The sequence below is a fragment of the Cetorhinus maximus genome, chromosome 2, assembly GCF_964194155.1.
Source record: "Cetorhinus maximus chromosome 2, sCetMax3.hap1.1, whole genome shotgun sequence".
Lineage (NCBI taxonomy): Eukaryota > Metazoa > Chordata > Chondrichthyes > Lamniformes > Cetorhinidae > Cetorhinus > Cetorhinus maximus.
In genome coordinates, this window is record NC_135880.1 from 37,873,786 (window position 1) to 37,889,845 (window position 16,060).

Here is a 16,060-nt window from a genome sequence, read left to right on the forward strand (position 1 = left end):
GTTTAGTACCAGATGGGAAAAAAATAATTTAAGCAGAGTAGAATTAAAAAACAAATGTTTAACTTAGATTGTCAATTATTGATGTGTCCAACATTTAAAGTTGGTAAAGCAATAATTTCAGAATTATTATAAAAATTCAGTAAGCTTGGTGTAACCCTTTTTCCATGTCAAATTAAGTAAACTCCTTCATAAGTTATTGCATTTTTCTGTTGACCGTATTTGGGGAGGTGGTAGCATAGTGGTAATGTCACTGGGCTAGTAATTCAGAGGCCCGGGCTAGTAATTCAGAGGCCCAGGTTAATGAGTTCAAATGCCACCACAGCAACTGGTGAAATTTCAATTCAATTAATGAATAAATCTGGAATAAAAAATTAGTTCAGTAATGGCGACCAAGAAACTAGTGTCAATTGTCGTAAAAGCCCATCTGGCTCATTTGTTATCCTTACCTGGTGTTATGACCGATGCAGTTGGAAAAGTGGAGTTATTTAAAATTCCCAGAGGGAAACTTTAAACAACTGGTCATAACCTATAATTTTAAGTGTTATGTTTGAGATGCGACTCTAAATTGAGGAATCAAACCACTGGTTCTCAAGGTTTTGCATTAAACTAAATGAAACATTTTATTAATTTAGACAGGTTAAAATATATATACACATGGCTACAAATTACTACTATCATAATTTTTAACAAATTCCCAAACTAATCTCCATTAAGGCAACAGCAACCCATAGACTTAACCAGACACGAGGCAAAACATTTTCACCTTACGAATACAAAATGAGGTTCTTTTCACTTTGGTTCCTGTGGAGACAGTTGGAGGCTTACAGTTGTTGTTGATCTCACATTGCCTCTGCTCTGCACACCCGAAAACTGCAAAAGTTATACCTACCACCACCCATTGAATGTAAATTCTCGTTGTATCACCAACCTCTGAACTAAACCTCTCTAACAATAAAACCCCTTTCATAGTACCAATTTTATTAGTAATATAAACATATTGTTTGGTATCTGCTAGACAGGTGTCAGTTTTCACCCCACTTCTTGAATGCTGTATTCAAAAAATGCAAATGCACACTATCTCTCTTACATATCAAAACTAGTACACATCAAAGCACTCAGACTGGCTGGCTTTAATCCAATTAAGATACACCTATAGACTAAACCTCTATTTTAAAAGAAAAATATTTTCCAAAATATTATATACATTAATAGCTTCATGACACCCAGTTTGACCCCAGAGGTGACTCCAGACCGACAGCAATGTGGTTGACTCTTAATGTCCCCTGAAATGGCCTAGCAAGCCACTCAATTGTACCAAAAACAGCTACAAAGTCAAAAAGAATGAAACCGGACGGACCACCCGGCTTTGACCTAGGCCCAGAAATGAGAACTGCACACTAAGTCCTGTTGACCCTGCAAAGTCCACCTTACTAACTTCTGAGGCTTGTGCCAAAATTGGGAAAGCTGTACCACGGACTAGTCAAGCAATAGCCTGACATAGTCATACTCACCAAATGATGCCTCACAGACCATGTCCCAGACACCTCTATCCCTGGGTTTGCCCTGTCCCACTGGCAGGATAGATCCACCCGAGATGGTGACACACTGGCATACAGTTGGAAAGGAGTTGAACATTCCTTCCAGAGCCCATGAAGTCTCATGGCATCAGGTCAAATATGGGCACTGAAATTCATACATGACGTTGCTGCATTGTGTAGTAGCCAGAATGTCATTTTGGTCTGACGGCAGCATCTTGTTAGTAGAAAACACCACTCCCGTAGCCACTGCATAGTAGCAGTGCTGAAACAGCTTGCTTAACCTATTCAAATGTTTGAGATACTTTGCCTTTCCCGGGTAATTTGAGTTAGACTGGGTACTTTTCAGGCCTGAAAGTGGCAGCCTTTGGCCTGTTTCAATTTGAGTGCACTAACAGCTACACTAACGAGCAATTTAAGATAATTAGTCAAGCTTGTAATGGGCTCATTTATGCTTGATTGAAGACCCAGACATTCAAAAGCAGGGACCTGCTTTTCTCTGCAAACAAAAGGAAAAGGTTCAAGCCTTGCATCTTTTTTTTGAATTATCAGAGAGCTTGGGAAGCCTATAGTTCCCTGTTGCTTTTTCCATGGCATGCCTCAGCCAATCAGTGTTGACTTACCAACCAATCAGCACCCTTTTCTCCTGTACTGTAAACTGATGTGATTATCTGAAATTGGCATTTTTGTGTTTGTCCTGATGAGTGCAAGATGAAAAGCTTTGGCAACACATCTCTCTTTTCAGCAATATTTTAGCAAGTTCTGTACTATCAAGTGACTGTTTATAAGTACATTTATTAACACTAATTTCTAAGAACTACATGAGGCTTTGTCAGGTGAAAAAGTTCATTCTATCTGAACTCCAGTAGAGAGGTTGAGCAAATGACTTGGGACACATGGAGCCTATGTCATAAAATCTGGTATAAAGATCACAATGTTCATTTATCTGCTCTTCCGTCACCCTTGACCTTTTTGCGCAAGTGGTTATGGTACTGGATTAGTAACCCAGCGATTGAGAGTTAAAATCCCATCGTGACAAGTTGTGTAATTAAGTTCAAGAAACCTGGTAATTTCTAGCTAGCACCAGAAAAATAAAATTCTGGATTGTCATAAACTGTTTCACTGATGCCTTTCAGGAAAGGAAGGTAGCCATCCCAGTTCAAGGTAGCCTACATGTGACTCCAGCCTCATACCATGGTTGAAATTTATGCCCTCTGAAGTGCCCTAGCAAAGGACCACCCAGTTATAAACGATTGCTGCAAATCAAAAAGTAGAAAATCAAATATTTGGCTTTCTGTATGAAATTTCCATTACAATAAAGACTGCAAGTTCAAGACTAAGGCCTGTGGCCACTCAGGGCAACTAGAGATGGGCAATGAATGTGGCTATGTTCCACTGCCCAGTTGCGAAGATCATATTTTCTAAAAGTTTTTTTTTCAGAGACATGCATACTGTTACTGCCATTGCTGTTAGGCATTCTTTAAAATTCTTTAAAACATGTCCAACAGTATTTTACACCCTCATCCTTCCTTGGCCTTGCTCCTCCATTTTTCTGTAATCTCCTCCAATCCTACAGTCCTCTGAGATCTCTGTGATACCCTATTTTTAAAAATTTGTTCTTGAGATGTGAGCATCACTGGCAAGGCCAACATTTATTGCCCATCCCTAAATGCCCTTGAGTTTGGTGACGAGCTGGTTTCTTGAACAGTTGCAGTCCACATGATATAGGTATTTCCACAGACCTGTTAGGGAGTTGCATTACTTTGACCCAGTGAAAGTGAAGGAGCAGCAACATAGTTCCAAGTCAGGATGGTATGTGACTTACCGGGGAACTCCTGTGTCTACTGCCCCTGTTCAGAGGTCATGGGTTTAGAAGCTGCCTTTGAAGCAAACTTGGTGAATTGCTGCAGCGCATCTTGTAGATGGTACACACTGCTGCCACTGTGCATTGGCGGTAGTGAGATTGAATATTTGAGATGGTAGATGGGGTCCTGATCATGGATTGTTTTGTTCTGGATGGTGTAGAGCATTTTAAGTGCTGTTGGAAATGCACTCATTGAGGCAAGTTGAGAGTATTTCATCACGCTCCTGAATTGTCCCTTGTAGATGATGGACAGGCTTTGCATAGACAGGAGGTGAGTTACTTGCTGCAGAATTCCCAGCCTCTGACTAGCTGTTGTAGCCACAGTATTCGAATCGCTGGCCCAGTTACTTTCTGATCAATGGTAACTCCCAAGATGTTGATGATAGGGGTTTCAGAGATGGAGACCGTTGAATGTCGTGGGGACATGGTTAAATTCTCTCTCATTGGAGATGGTCAGTGCCTGGTACTTGTGTGACATGAATGTTTCTTGAAATTTATTAGCCCAAGCCTGAATCTTGTCTAGGTCTTGCTCAAGAAGCTCAACACCATCCAGGACACAGACTGCTTCAGAATTTGAGGGGTTGTGAATGGTACTGAACGTTGTGCAGTCATCAGCGAACATCTCCGGTTCTGATCTTATGTTGGTGAGAAGGTCATTGATGAAGCAACTGAAGATGGTTGGCTAGGACACTATTTGAGGAACTCCTGCAGCGATGTCCTAGGGCTGAAATAATTGGCCTCCAACTACCTCAACCAGTTTCTTTGAACTAGGTACGATTCCAGCTAGTAAAGAGTTTTCCCGCTGATTCCCACTGACTTCAATTTTGCTGGGCTCCTTGGTGCCACACTCGGTCAAATGCTGTCTTGATGTCAAGGGCTGTCAATCTTACCTCACCTCTGGAATTCAGCTCTTTTGCCCATATTTGTGCTAAAGTTGTAATGAAGTCCAGAGCTGAGTTGCCCTGGCAGAATCCAAACTGAGCATTGGTGAACAGCTTGTTGCTGAATAAGTGCCACTTAATAGTACTGTTGATGATGCCTCCCATCACTCTTCTGTTAATTGAGAATAGACTTCATGGGGCGGTAATTGGCCAAATTTTGATTTGTCTTGCTTTTTGTGGACAGGACATACCTGGGCACTTTTGCACATTGTCGGGTAGATGCCAGTGTTGTAACTGTACTGGAACAACTTGACTAGTTGTGGAGCACAAGTCTTTAGTATCACAGCCAGGATGTCATCAGGATCCATAAGCTTTGCTGTATCTAGTGGCTTCAGCCGTTTCTTGGTATCATGTGAAGTGAATTGAGTTGTCTAAAAACTAGCATCTTTGATGGTGGCACCTCCGGAGGAGCCCAAGGTGGGTTATCCTCTTGGTTATTCTGGCTGATAGTTGGAAATGCTTCAGCCTTCTCTTTTTGTGTACTGGTCTCCACTACCATTGAAGGATGGAGGTTTTTGAAGACTCCTTCTCCAGTTGGTTGTTGAATTGTTCACCAGCAATCCCCCCCCACCCCCATTTATGACTGAATATGGCAGGACTGCAGAACTTTGATCTGATCCGTTGGCTGTGGGATCACTTAGCTCTATCTGTAACATGCTGATTCTGCTTTTTAGCATGCACGTAGTCCTATGTTGTAGCTTTGCCAGGTTGATACTTCATTTTTAGATGTCTGCTGCTCCTGGGATGCTCTCCTACACTTCTCATTGAACGAAGGTTGGTCTCCTGGTCTCCAGTTCATCCCTTCAGCTGCTGACAACCTAAGCTCTGGAATTCCCTCCATGAACATTCTAGACACTGCCTTCTCTCAACGTTCTGGTCCTTTTTTGTATTAATGTTATCTAATCCCAACCACTTTCTGATCACTCCATTCTGCATTAATTAATCCATCAATGGGAGCAATGAAAATCTTGTCTTCAACTCTATGTTCTCTTAGAATTCTCAATGAGCAACTATCACCTGCTCCTCTAAGCACATCATTACTCTTTCATCTGGTAACGTTATCCGCATCAGGACCTGACCTCAAGTGGAACTCTCACACCTTCCCTGCTAAAACTGCTTCAAAATATTTGATTCTTCACGCTACTACTCAATTTTGATCTATCAACAGCAATTTGCATTTATATAGCGCCTTAAACATAGACGGATGTCCAACAGCGGAAGAAAGGAGTGGGTGCCAAGCTTCTGAGCTAGATTACTGAAAGTTTGGTAAAGGAGATAGCTTTCAAGGGTGGCAAAGCAGGGAGAGGGATTTGGGAAAGTCTGAAGATGTTGTCACTAAGAGTGAAGCAGAGGGGAGGGGATTCACAGGAGGCCAGAGATGAGAGATTGAAGGAGAGGTTAGAATGATTAAGGTAGAGTGGGGTGAGACCAGGGAGGGATTTGTGAACGTGGGCAAGGATTTTAAATTCACTGAGGAGCAAGTGCAGATCAACAAGGATAGTGGTGATGGGCAGGTGTAGTTATTGTTAAAGTGCGTAGTGAAATTTTGGACAAATTGGAGTTTTGGGGGGGTGTGGTTGAGGAGGGTATTGGGTTTAGTGATGAGAAAAATGGTGATAATGTCAGGATGGTGGTAGGCTATATTCACCAGCTAAAAATATCAATTTGAAGCCAATACTTAGTATTATTCCATTATCAGCTGACCATTTTTAATTGTGGGCCTAGCAATGGGAGATAGTGATAGGTATTATGGCCATTGGATCTCAAACATACTAATTGGAAAATACAAGTAGTTTTTCCATTGTTGCTAGCAGTGCCTGTGTAGGTGGGGGGAGGGGGTGCAGTTTGTGTAAGACACTAACTTCAGCCATTTTACAATTGACCTGAGATGGGCCAAAGGGCACTTTAATCTTTTTTGCCTTTCTTCAGTTATAGTATAACTCTCAGGATTTAGGTAGGTAGTATGCATTCTAACAGGAGGAGTGAATTTTCACCCCATATCTGGCAAACAGAAATGTGTAAAGAACATATTTTCTTATTTCTGTTGGACTGTGGATTAAAATTACAATGGCTGCAGTTTGAAGGACATGTCTGCTGGAACAGTGTGAGGGATATATACAATGTTGCTCTTCTGAAACAGTGTGCCATGAAAGACAAGATGGTGCCGAGGAGGAGTCTGGTCTAAAGGGAACTGCCTGGCAATAACGTTTTAATTGGCTCCTGACCAGAGTTTGTGTGAGAGCAGTACAGAAGAATAGCTCCTACCCTGAAAGGAAAAAGACCTAAAACCTCTCTCTCCTGTGTGTGTAAGATTCCAGTAATTCTATAATAGCTAGCTGGCTTCTTCTCCTCATATCCCTATAACCTGCTCTCTCTCTGAAAACCCCTGTCAAGAAGCAAAGGGAAAAATCACTGTTAGAGACGTTGAAAGGCAAATGCTCAACCAATTATCTAAAGACTGAAAGTGCTGGAAGACCACTTTGTGTCATCAACAAAGAACTGAAAGGAATTTGCAAGACATCGATCAAAATCAATCCATCTAATCCTGTACTCCGGAATTGGTGCTATTGAACTGTTTTATCCCACCCTTAAAATCCATGTTTTTGTGTGTCTTGTATGTGTGTGTATAGGGACTTAAGAAGGGGTAGAGTTTAGGGTATAGAGTTAAAAATTAGCAGTTCATATTTCTTTCTTTTGCTATTGGTTAAAGACAATTTGTTCAATAAACAGACATTTACTTATAAAGTTTACAAACCTAGTGCTTGTATTCTGTTAACCTAAATTAAATAATTAGGTGGGTTGATCAAACTTTTTCATATTTGCCGTGGCTCAGGGAGCAGTGGGGCTTGATATTGCACCGCACTATCCCCAGTGAGTCGTGACAAATGTGTGTGAATTTCTCAGCTTGCAATGCAAACTCCTAAACACTATGATGTGCCAGACATCAGTTGTTCAAAAAATGATTAGAGCTGTGTGAGCAGTTCTTTGGCATTCCTGCCTTAGACCTCTTGTGATCTCTTACTCCATTGTATTCTGGTTTATATGTGTATGTCTCTATTGTATGTGGATTTTCTTTAATTTATCACATACAAGGATCAGTAGTCTTCCTTTGGAACTTTCTTTGGAAGCTCCAATATGTTTTGCCAAATGCTTTCCTTCCTCTCTACATCTCCACTATGTTGAAATTGACTTTTCTGGCGGACTTCTTTAGCTCGTTCTTCTTTTTTGATCTCAAAATTGTGAAATTCCTTATCTTCCTTGTGTAATCTAAGCTTTAAATTTCCAATCCAGGATTACCTTAACACTTCATCCTTGTCTTGTTGTTTTCAATCTTGCTAGTGCCCTAGACTGGGTCTTGGTGTTTCATCTTGATATTAAAGAATATTAATCTGAAATCGATTTCTTTGGTGTTCTTCTGTGAATATAGGATAGACATGGGTGCTTTAATTAGGAGAAGAAGCACCACTTTCTTAATCCTGGGTGGAGTTCCTGCTTTGGGTTCGTTTTACACTTTATCCCTTAATCCTGTACATAGCCAGAGTCCTATATTTATACAGGCACAGTATTATGCAATTTGTGCTTCTGTATCTAATTATAATGTGTTTGACCATTTTGAGGAATTTCGTTGTAGATGCATAGAAGCAAATAACAAAATCCTTTGAAATCGATGAAAAATTGCTTTTACCAAATGAGTTTGAGCTAGATTAGTAGTGAAGATAGACTTCAGTTATTGACCTTGGCAGCTAAATGTCTGTAATCTGTCTTCATTACCACTGTTTGCATAGTGTCATTGGATTCTTAGAAAATTTCTAGTTGGGGTGTAGAATACTTGCTCTATACTCTGCATTTTATAAAATACAATTGAATAGCACTTCTGAAAAGAGATTGATTTGGTTTAATGTGTGATGTAATATAATTTATAGGTTTAAAAACTGGAACTGGGCTGGTCCATTACTCTGTTGAATCAGGTTTGTATGAATTACTGTCTTGGTGAAATATCCAAATTATCTTTTCAGCAGTATTGTGTTTACAAATATAACAGAAATCATTTTGTTTTCCATTACTTCCCTCCTTTGCATTTATTTTGTTTATTTCCTATCTCTTCAGTTTCTGAGTCTTGTGCTTTTTTTCTTGCTGGAATGCAGCAACCAAACAGTTTCATGGTCAATCCCACTTTTCAGCTTTAAAGAGGGGTACATGATCAGCAAGGGCTGTAATGTGATTTTTTTTTTAAAAAAGGGGGGTCGGCGCTGAAGATACTTATGGTAAAATGTCAAAAGTAATCAAAATTGTGACAAAACATTGTCATGGATCTTTTTTTCTGTTAACTTGGCTGTATTTTTGTGTCTCCTCTTTACCCTTTTCTTACTCACTTCTCTCCCCTCCTCCCCTGCCATTAAGGGCCAACATTAACTTAATAGAACACAAAAGCAAAATACTGCTGATGCTGGAAATCTGAAATAAAAACAGAAAATGCTAGAAATACTCAGCAGGCCTGGCAGTATCTGTGAAGATAGAAACACAGTTAACGTTTTAGGTCGGTGACCTCGCATCAGATATTGAAATTTCAGCGAATGGAACGTAAACACTTAGGTGCATATTTATGGTTCCAGTTTCTGACATGTAAAGCAATGTAAAACCAGCAGTATAACTGACATGCTTAAATTGACATTGAGTTAGCAATGTCATGTCACTTTTGGTTTCTGTACCAAAATATCTTCAAGAGATGGTCAGTGGAGAATTCCCTGCTGCTACTCAATGCCTCCTGCGGCAGCATAGCTGAGAGTACATTTTTTCTTTGACCTTGTGTCCCATTGCTCTTGTACCATATGTTAGAGTTCTAATACACTGTGCCGCCCTACCACTCTCAAAAGTGATATTAAATGAGGTGTAAATTATGTTGAGTGCAAGTTTTTGTTTTCAATTTTGCATTAAATTTAGAGCTTAGACCCTATTTATTATCCTTTCTTCTTATAAGAATCAGAGCTTTATTGTACATAATTTTGACTATAGTTTTTAATGGACTGCTATATTGCTTGAATGGTTGAAAAATGAAGTAAATTGGATTTTTTCAAGTAATTTAGCAGTGTGTAGTCAAATCCTTTTCTTTTTATCCATTCCTTAAGGGGGGCAAATAACAGACTTCCTGCTCACTATAACCAGAACCCTTCTTAGTGTCACTTCCTATGTTAATTCACTGGTTCATATGAGTGACTCAGGCCAGTGATCCCATGGGACTGATGATTTTCCTTTCTAGCCATCCATACCACCATTAACAAATGTTACATCTAATCTCAAACTAGGTTAAAAATTGTTGACTAAAGAAATTAAAAGTATTTTAAATATCATTGCTTTTCCACTCTAGTTTCAGTACACATGACCACTGCCTGAACTGCTGTATATTCTGGAGAATTGCTTGATTTCTGTAAGATCTAGCTGACTATGTTAGATAGATCTGATGCCATCAGTGACTGTTATGCACCTCTTTTTAATTTTCTGCTGTCCTAACATGCCCTGAAGACATTGACTTCTTGTTGGGGTGCAATTCCATGGACACCAATTACTCTGTCCTAATAAAACCAAGTAGCCATATTCACGTTAACCTTGTTGTGGTAATCTATCTAGAGGAAGTGCAGCTGAGCCTAACTTTGTCTTCATCCATTGTCTTTGCACACTCACTTTCAAATAGAAGGGGTCACTGAGTAGCAATTGAGAGAGAGAACCATGATCATCTTTTTCCTTCTTGACCCTTTCCTAACCCAGAACCCTGAGACCAATTCTAGCACTACTACTACTGCCGTGGTTGAATTCATGGGATTAAACTTGAATGACATTTTTCTATGATCTGTTTTAAATTTATTTTTCACTAATTTTATATCCTCTTGTTCTACTGGCTGACTGACAAAGTAATATTCTGGATCCACCTTGTCTCATCTAATACTTTACATATGTGAGGTTTTCCCTTAATAATTAACACTCTAGATTGTAGAGTTTTGGTTTCTTGACACATGCAGAAGTATCAAAACCTTGTATAACTAATGTATAGTGTTCTGAGATTTATTGATGTAACAATTCTTCTAAGAGTCCAAATTGATTTTCTTCAGCTACAGCACATCTCTTATGGACCTTTAGTGACTGATTTTACTGCTCCAAATCCCATTTCTGCTCCTATTTTTAGAGGACACACATGCATGAAGTAGACATGCTTTGAGTTGCTTGATCTTGAGTGTATAGCACAGCTGTTCTTTACTAATAAATAAGGTCAGTCGTTTATGAATTCGTTCACTTACCTAAATCAAATTTCAACCTCCTTATTGCCAACCCTTGTGTCCATTTGCATTTCATCTGTGAATTTAATAATCTGTAGTATTAGATCAACTGAACAGTTACCCAAAATTATTTAGGTTTGGATGCCAGAAATAAATCAATTTGTTGGTTTTATTAATATTAATAAAATATAAGCAGATTTACACATCTATATGCTTACACATAGGATATCAATTTGAGTCTTCAGACTACAAACCAATCCAGGCTAATTCTCAGCACAGAATACCTTAGAATGATTGACAGTGAGCATATTTATAAACACAAATGGACAATGCCAGAAAAGTTGCTTTGAACCTACAATTCTGAGGTTGTCATATGCTACTGCACTAGTAGACGGCAATTGTTGCACCACAAACACTGCATTCTCATTGAAATGTGGCTGGTGTTTCATTGTTTCATTTTTTTATTGGTTAAAAATTGAACAATTTTTCATTGTTATAAATATCACCTTTTACCTGAGAAGAGGGCGCTGGTGAGAAGTGACTGAAGCATTCTGGGAGAAGTCATCGCAGCCACCGGGACTCAGGAGGGAACTGAGGAGAAGGACTCTTGCACTCAACAGGAGGAAGGGCATCCAACAGAGGGTGCTGGTGAGAAGTGACTGAAGCATTCTGGGAGAAGTCATCGCAGCCACCGCGACTCAGGAGGGAACCGAGGAGAAGGACTCTTGCACTCAACAGGAAGAAGGGCATCCAACAGAGGGCGCTGGTGAGAAGTGACTGAAGCATTCTGGGAGAAGTCATCACAGCCACCACGACTCAGGAGGGAATCGAGGAAGACCCACTGTCAAAGAACGGAATAGCCCCAAACATTACATTGCTGTAGTGTTTCCATCCCTCCCTCCTCCTTAAACCTAAAAAAAAAAGAGAGAGAGGAAGAGGCAGTGCCTTCAGGAGTGCACCAGACCTGCAAGGGACACTCTTCTGAAAGTGGATTTTAAAGAAAAAGCAGCTGATTGGTGAGTAATCCTGGGAGCAGACTCGGAGGGAGGGGCACCGGAGCGGTGAGTATAAATCTAGCTTACCTCGGGGGTTCGCGGCCTTGTCTCCAGGGAGGAGCACCGGAGCGGTGAGTATAAATCTAGTTTACCTCGGGGATTCGCGGCCTTGTCTCTAGGGAGCAGACTCGGAGGGAGGAGCACCGGAGCGGTGACTTCGAGGCACAGAGTAACTGAAGCCAAAATTGAAAAGTGACGTCACAGGAAAGCAGTGACCTGATTGGTTGGTAGGAAATCTGCACCAAATTTGAAAAAAAAAACACTGCAAAGCTAATTAATAAATTAATTATCTAAGTAGAGATGGCTGGGCAGGTGATGTGCTGCAGCTGTATGATGTGGGAGCTGGCAGATCCCATTGTGAGCCGCAGTGACCACATCTGCAGCAAGTGTTGTTTGCTGGAGGAACTCCGGCTCAGAATTGATGAGCTGGAGTTCAAGCTCCGGACGCTGCGGCACATCCGGGAGGGGGAGTGTTACCTGGACGTTTTGTATCAGGAGGCGGTCACACCCGGTAGATTAAATACCTCAAGTCCAGTCAGTGGTCACGGTCAGCAGGGTGTGACTGCAAGTGAGGCAGGTAGAGGGATCCTGTGTTCAGGAACAGAGGAGCCTCAGCTCTTGACCTTGTCCAACAGGTACGAGGTACTTGTTCCCTGTGTGGATGAGGAACAGGGCTGTAGGGAGGATGAGCCAGCTGACCACGGCACTGTGGCACAGGAGGCCATTCAAGAGGGGGGAGCAAAAAGACAAGTGGTAGTTGTAGGGGATTCTATAATTAGGGGAATTGATAGCTTCCTTTGTAAGCAGGATCGAGAGTCCCGCATGGTATATTGCCTGCCCCGTGCCAGGGTGAGGGACATCTCTGACCAGCTTGAAAGGATATTGGAGAGGGAGGGGGAGGATCCAGTTGTTGTGGTTCACGTCGGGACAAATAACGTAGGTAAGAGGACCTGTTTGGGGATTATCAGGAACTAGGAACTAAATTAAAGAACAGGTCCTCATTCAACTTCATGGAAAATTATGAAAAAACTGAAAAGAAAGGAGAGCCCAGGAGAGGCTATTAAAGTCTCCAGAACACAAAATAGGACAGAGTGTTTGGAAAGGGCTAGGAATCTAACTTCAAGCACATCGGATAAAGGGATGACAATGAGAAAGGGGACGGGAAATACAGGACTGAAGGTGTTGTATCTGAATGCACGCAGTGTACGAAATAAGGTAAATGAGCTTGTGGCGCAGATTGAAATTGGCAGGTATGATGTGATGGGCATCACGGAGACATGGCTGCAAGGGGATCAGGACTGGGAGCTAAATATCCAAGGATATACATCCTATCGAAAAGATAGGCAGGTTGGCAGAGGGGGTGGGGTTGCTTTGTTAGTAAGAAATGAAATTAAATCGATAGCAAGAAATGATGTAGGGTCAGATGATGTAGAATCTGTGTGGGTAGAGTTGAGGAACCGCAAAGGTAAAAAAACCATAATGGGAGTTACGTACAGGCCTCCGAACAGTAGTCAGGATATGGGGCACAAGATATACCACGAGATAGAAAAGGTGTGTAAGAAAGGCAAGGTTACAGTGATCATGGGGGATTTCAATATGCAGGTAGACTAGGAAAATCAGGTTGGTAGTGGATCCCAAGAAAAGGAATTTGTGGAATGTCTACGAGATGGCTTTTTGGAGCAGCTTGTGGTGGAGTCCACTAGGGAACAGGCAATTCTAGATTTAGTGATGAGCGAGCTTAAGGTGAAGGAACCCTTAGGAGGAAGTTACCATAATATGATAGAATTTACCTTGCAATTTGAGAGGAAAAAGCTGGAATCAGATGTAACGGTATTACAGTTGAATAAAGGCAACTACAGAGGCATGAGGGAGGAGCTGGCCAGAATTGACTGGGAGATGAGCCTAGCAGGAAAGACAGTGGAACAGCAATGGCAGGAGTTTCGGTGAGTAATTTGGGAGACACAGCAAAAATTCATCCCTAGGAAGAAGAAGCATACTAAGGGGAGGACGAGGCAACCATGGCTGACAAGGGAAGTCAGGGACAGCATAATAGCTAAAGAGAAAGCATACAATGCGGCGAAGAGCAGTGGGAAACCAGGGGATTGGGAAGCCTACAAAGACCAACAGAGGACAAGTAAAAAAGTAAGGAGGGAGAAGATTAAATATGAGGTAAACTAGCCAGTAATATAAAAGGAGATTGCAAGAGTTTTTTTTAGATATATAAAAGGTAAGAGAGAGGCAAAAGTAGACATTGGGCCGCTGGAAAATGACGCTGGAGAAGTAGTAGTGGGGAACAAAGAAATGGTGGAGGAACTTTATAGGTACTTTGCGTCAGTCTTCACAGTGGAAGACACGAGTGACATCCCCAAAGTTCAAGAGAGTCGGGGGGCAGAGGTGAGTATGGTGGCCATTACCAAGGAGAAGGTGCTAGGAAAACTGAAAGGTCTGAAGGTGGATAAATCACCTGGGCCAGATGGATTACACCCCAGAGTTCTGAAGGAGATAGCTGAAGAGATAGTGCAGGCGTTAGTGGTGATCTTACAGGAATCACTGGAGTCAGGGAGGGTCCCAGAGGACTGGAAAATCGCTAATGTAACCCCCCCTGTTTAAGAAGGGAGTGAGGCAAAAGATGGGAAATTGCAGGCCGATTAGCCTGACCTCGGTTGTTGGTAAGATTTTAGAGTCCATTATTAAGGATGAGATTTCAGAATACTTGGAAGTGCATGGTAAAATAGGGCAAAGTCAGCATGGTTTCATCAAGAGGAGGTCATGCCTGACAAATCTGTTAGAATTCTTTGAGGAGGTAACGAGTAGGTTAGACAAAGGAGAGCCAATGGATGTTATCTACTTGGACTTCCAGAAGGCCTTTGACAAGGTGCTGCACAGGAGGCTGCTCAGTAAGATAAGAGCCCATGGTGTTAGAGGCAAGGTACTAGCATGGATAGAAGATTGGCTGTCTGGCAGGAGGCAGAGAGTGGGGATAAGGGGGTCCTTCTCAGGATGGCGGCCGGTGACTAGTGGAGTTCCGCAGGGGTCAATGTTGGGACCACAACTTTTCACTTTATACATTAATGATCTAGATGGAGGAACTGAGGGCATCCTGACTAAGTTTGCAGATGATACAAAGATAAGTGGAGGGACAGGTAGTATTGAGGAGGCGGGGAGGCTGCAGAAGGATTTGCACAGGTTAGGAGAATGGGCAAAGAAGTGGTAGATGGAATACAACATGGGGAAATGTGAGGTTGTGCACTTTGGTAGGAAGAATAGAGGCATGGACTATTTTCTAACTGGGGAGAGAATTCAGAAATCTGTAGTGCAAAGGAACTTGGGAGTCCTAGTCCAGGATTCTCTTAAGGTTAACTTGCAGGTGAGTCGTTAGTTAGGAAGGCAAATGCAATGTTGGCATTTATTTCGAGAGGACTTGAATATAAAAGCAGGGATGTGCTGCTGAGACTTTATAAGGCTCTGGTCAGACCACATTTAGAATATTGTGAGCAATTTTGGGCCCCGTATCTTAGGAAGGATGTGCTGGCCCTGGAGAGAGTCCAGAGGAGCTTCACGAGAATGATCCCAGGAATGAAAAGCTTAACATATGAGGAATGTTTGAGGACTCTGGGTCTATACTCGATGGAGTTTAGAAGGATGAGGGGGGATCTGATTGAAACTTATAGAATACCGAAAGGCCTGGATAGAGTGGACGTGGGGAAGATGTTTCCATTATTAGGAGAGACTAGGACCCGAGGGCACAGCCTCAGAGTAAAGGGAAGACCTTTTAGAACAGAGATGAGGAGAAACTTGTTTAGCCAGAGAGTGGTGAATCTATGGAATTCATTGCCACAGAAGGCTGTGGAGGCCAGGTCATTGAGTGTATTTAAGACCGAGATAGATAGGTTCTTGACTGGTATGGGGATCAAAGGTTATGGGGAGAAGGTGGGACAATGGGGTTGAGAAACTTATCAGCCATGATTGAATGGTGGTGCAGACTCGATGGGCCGATTGGCTTAATTTCTGCTCCTATGTCTTATGGTGTTATGGTCTTAAATAACTGAGATCGGATGTTTTGTTTCCAAACTAGCTATAATTCTATGCACAACCCTTTGATGTTTCTTAAGTTACTTTAAACAGATAACTCCTACTACTTTGCCTTGAAGTGTGGTATCCTAACGACCTAATCTAAATCACACGTTAGCCTCTATAACACAGAATACATTCTCAATAAAAAGATATTAATACCGACTTCTACATTGTTAAGCTATTTTTCCTAATTTATTATGTATTATCCTACATATAGCTTCAAGATCATTGATAAAAATAATGAATTGTAAATGAACCAACATCGATTTTTGGGGAACAATGCTCTTCAGTGAAATAAAAGCAAAAAACTGCGGATGCTGGA

General features: G+C 41.5%; 1 protein-coding gene across 1 annotated transcript in view; it reads left to right on the top strand.

The window, feature by feature from the left end:
* tbca (tubulin cofactor a) overlaps positions 1-16,060 on the top strand; it is an 83,750-nt gene that overhangs the window by 37,687 nt on the left and 30,003 nt on the right. The window lies entirely within an intron of this gene.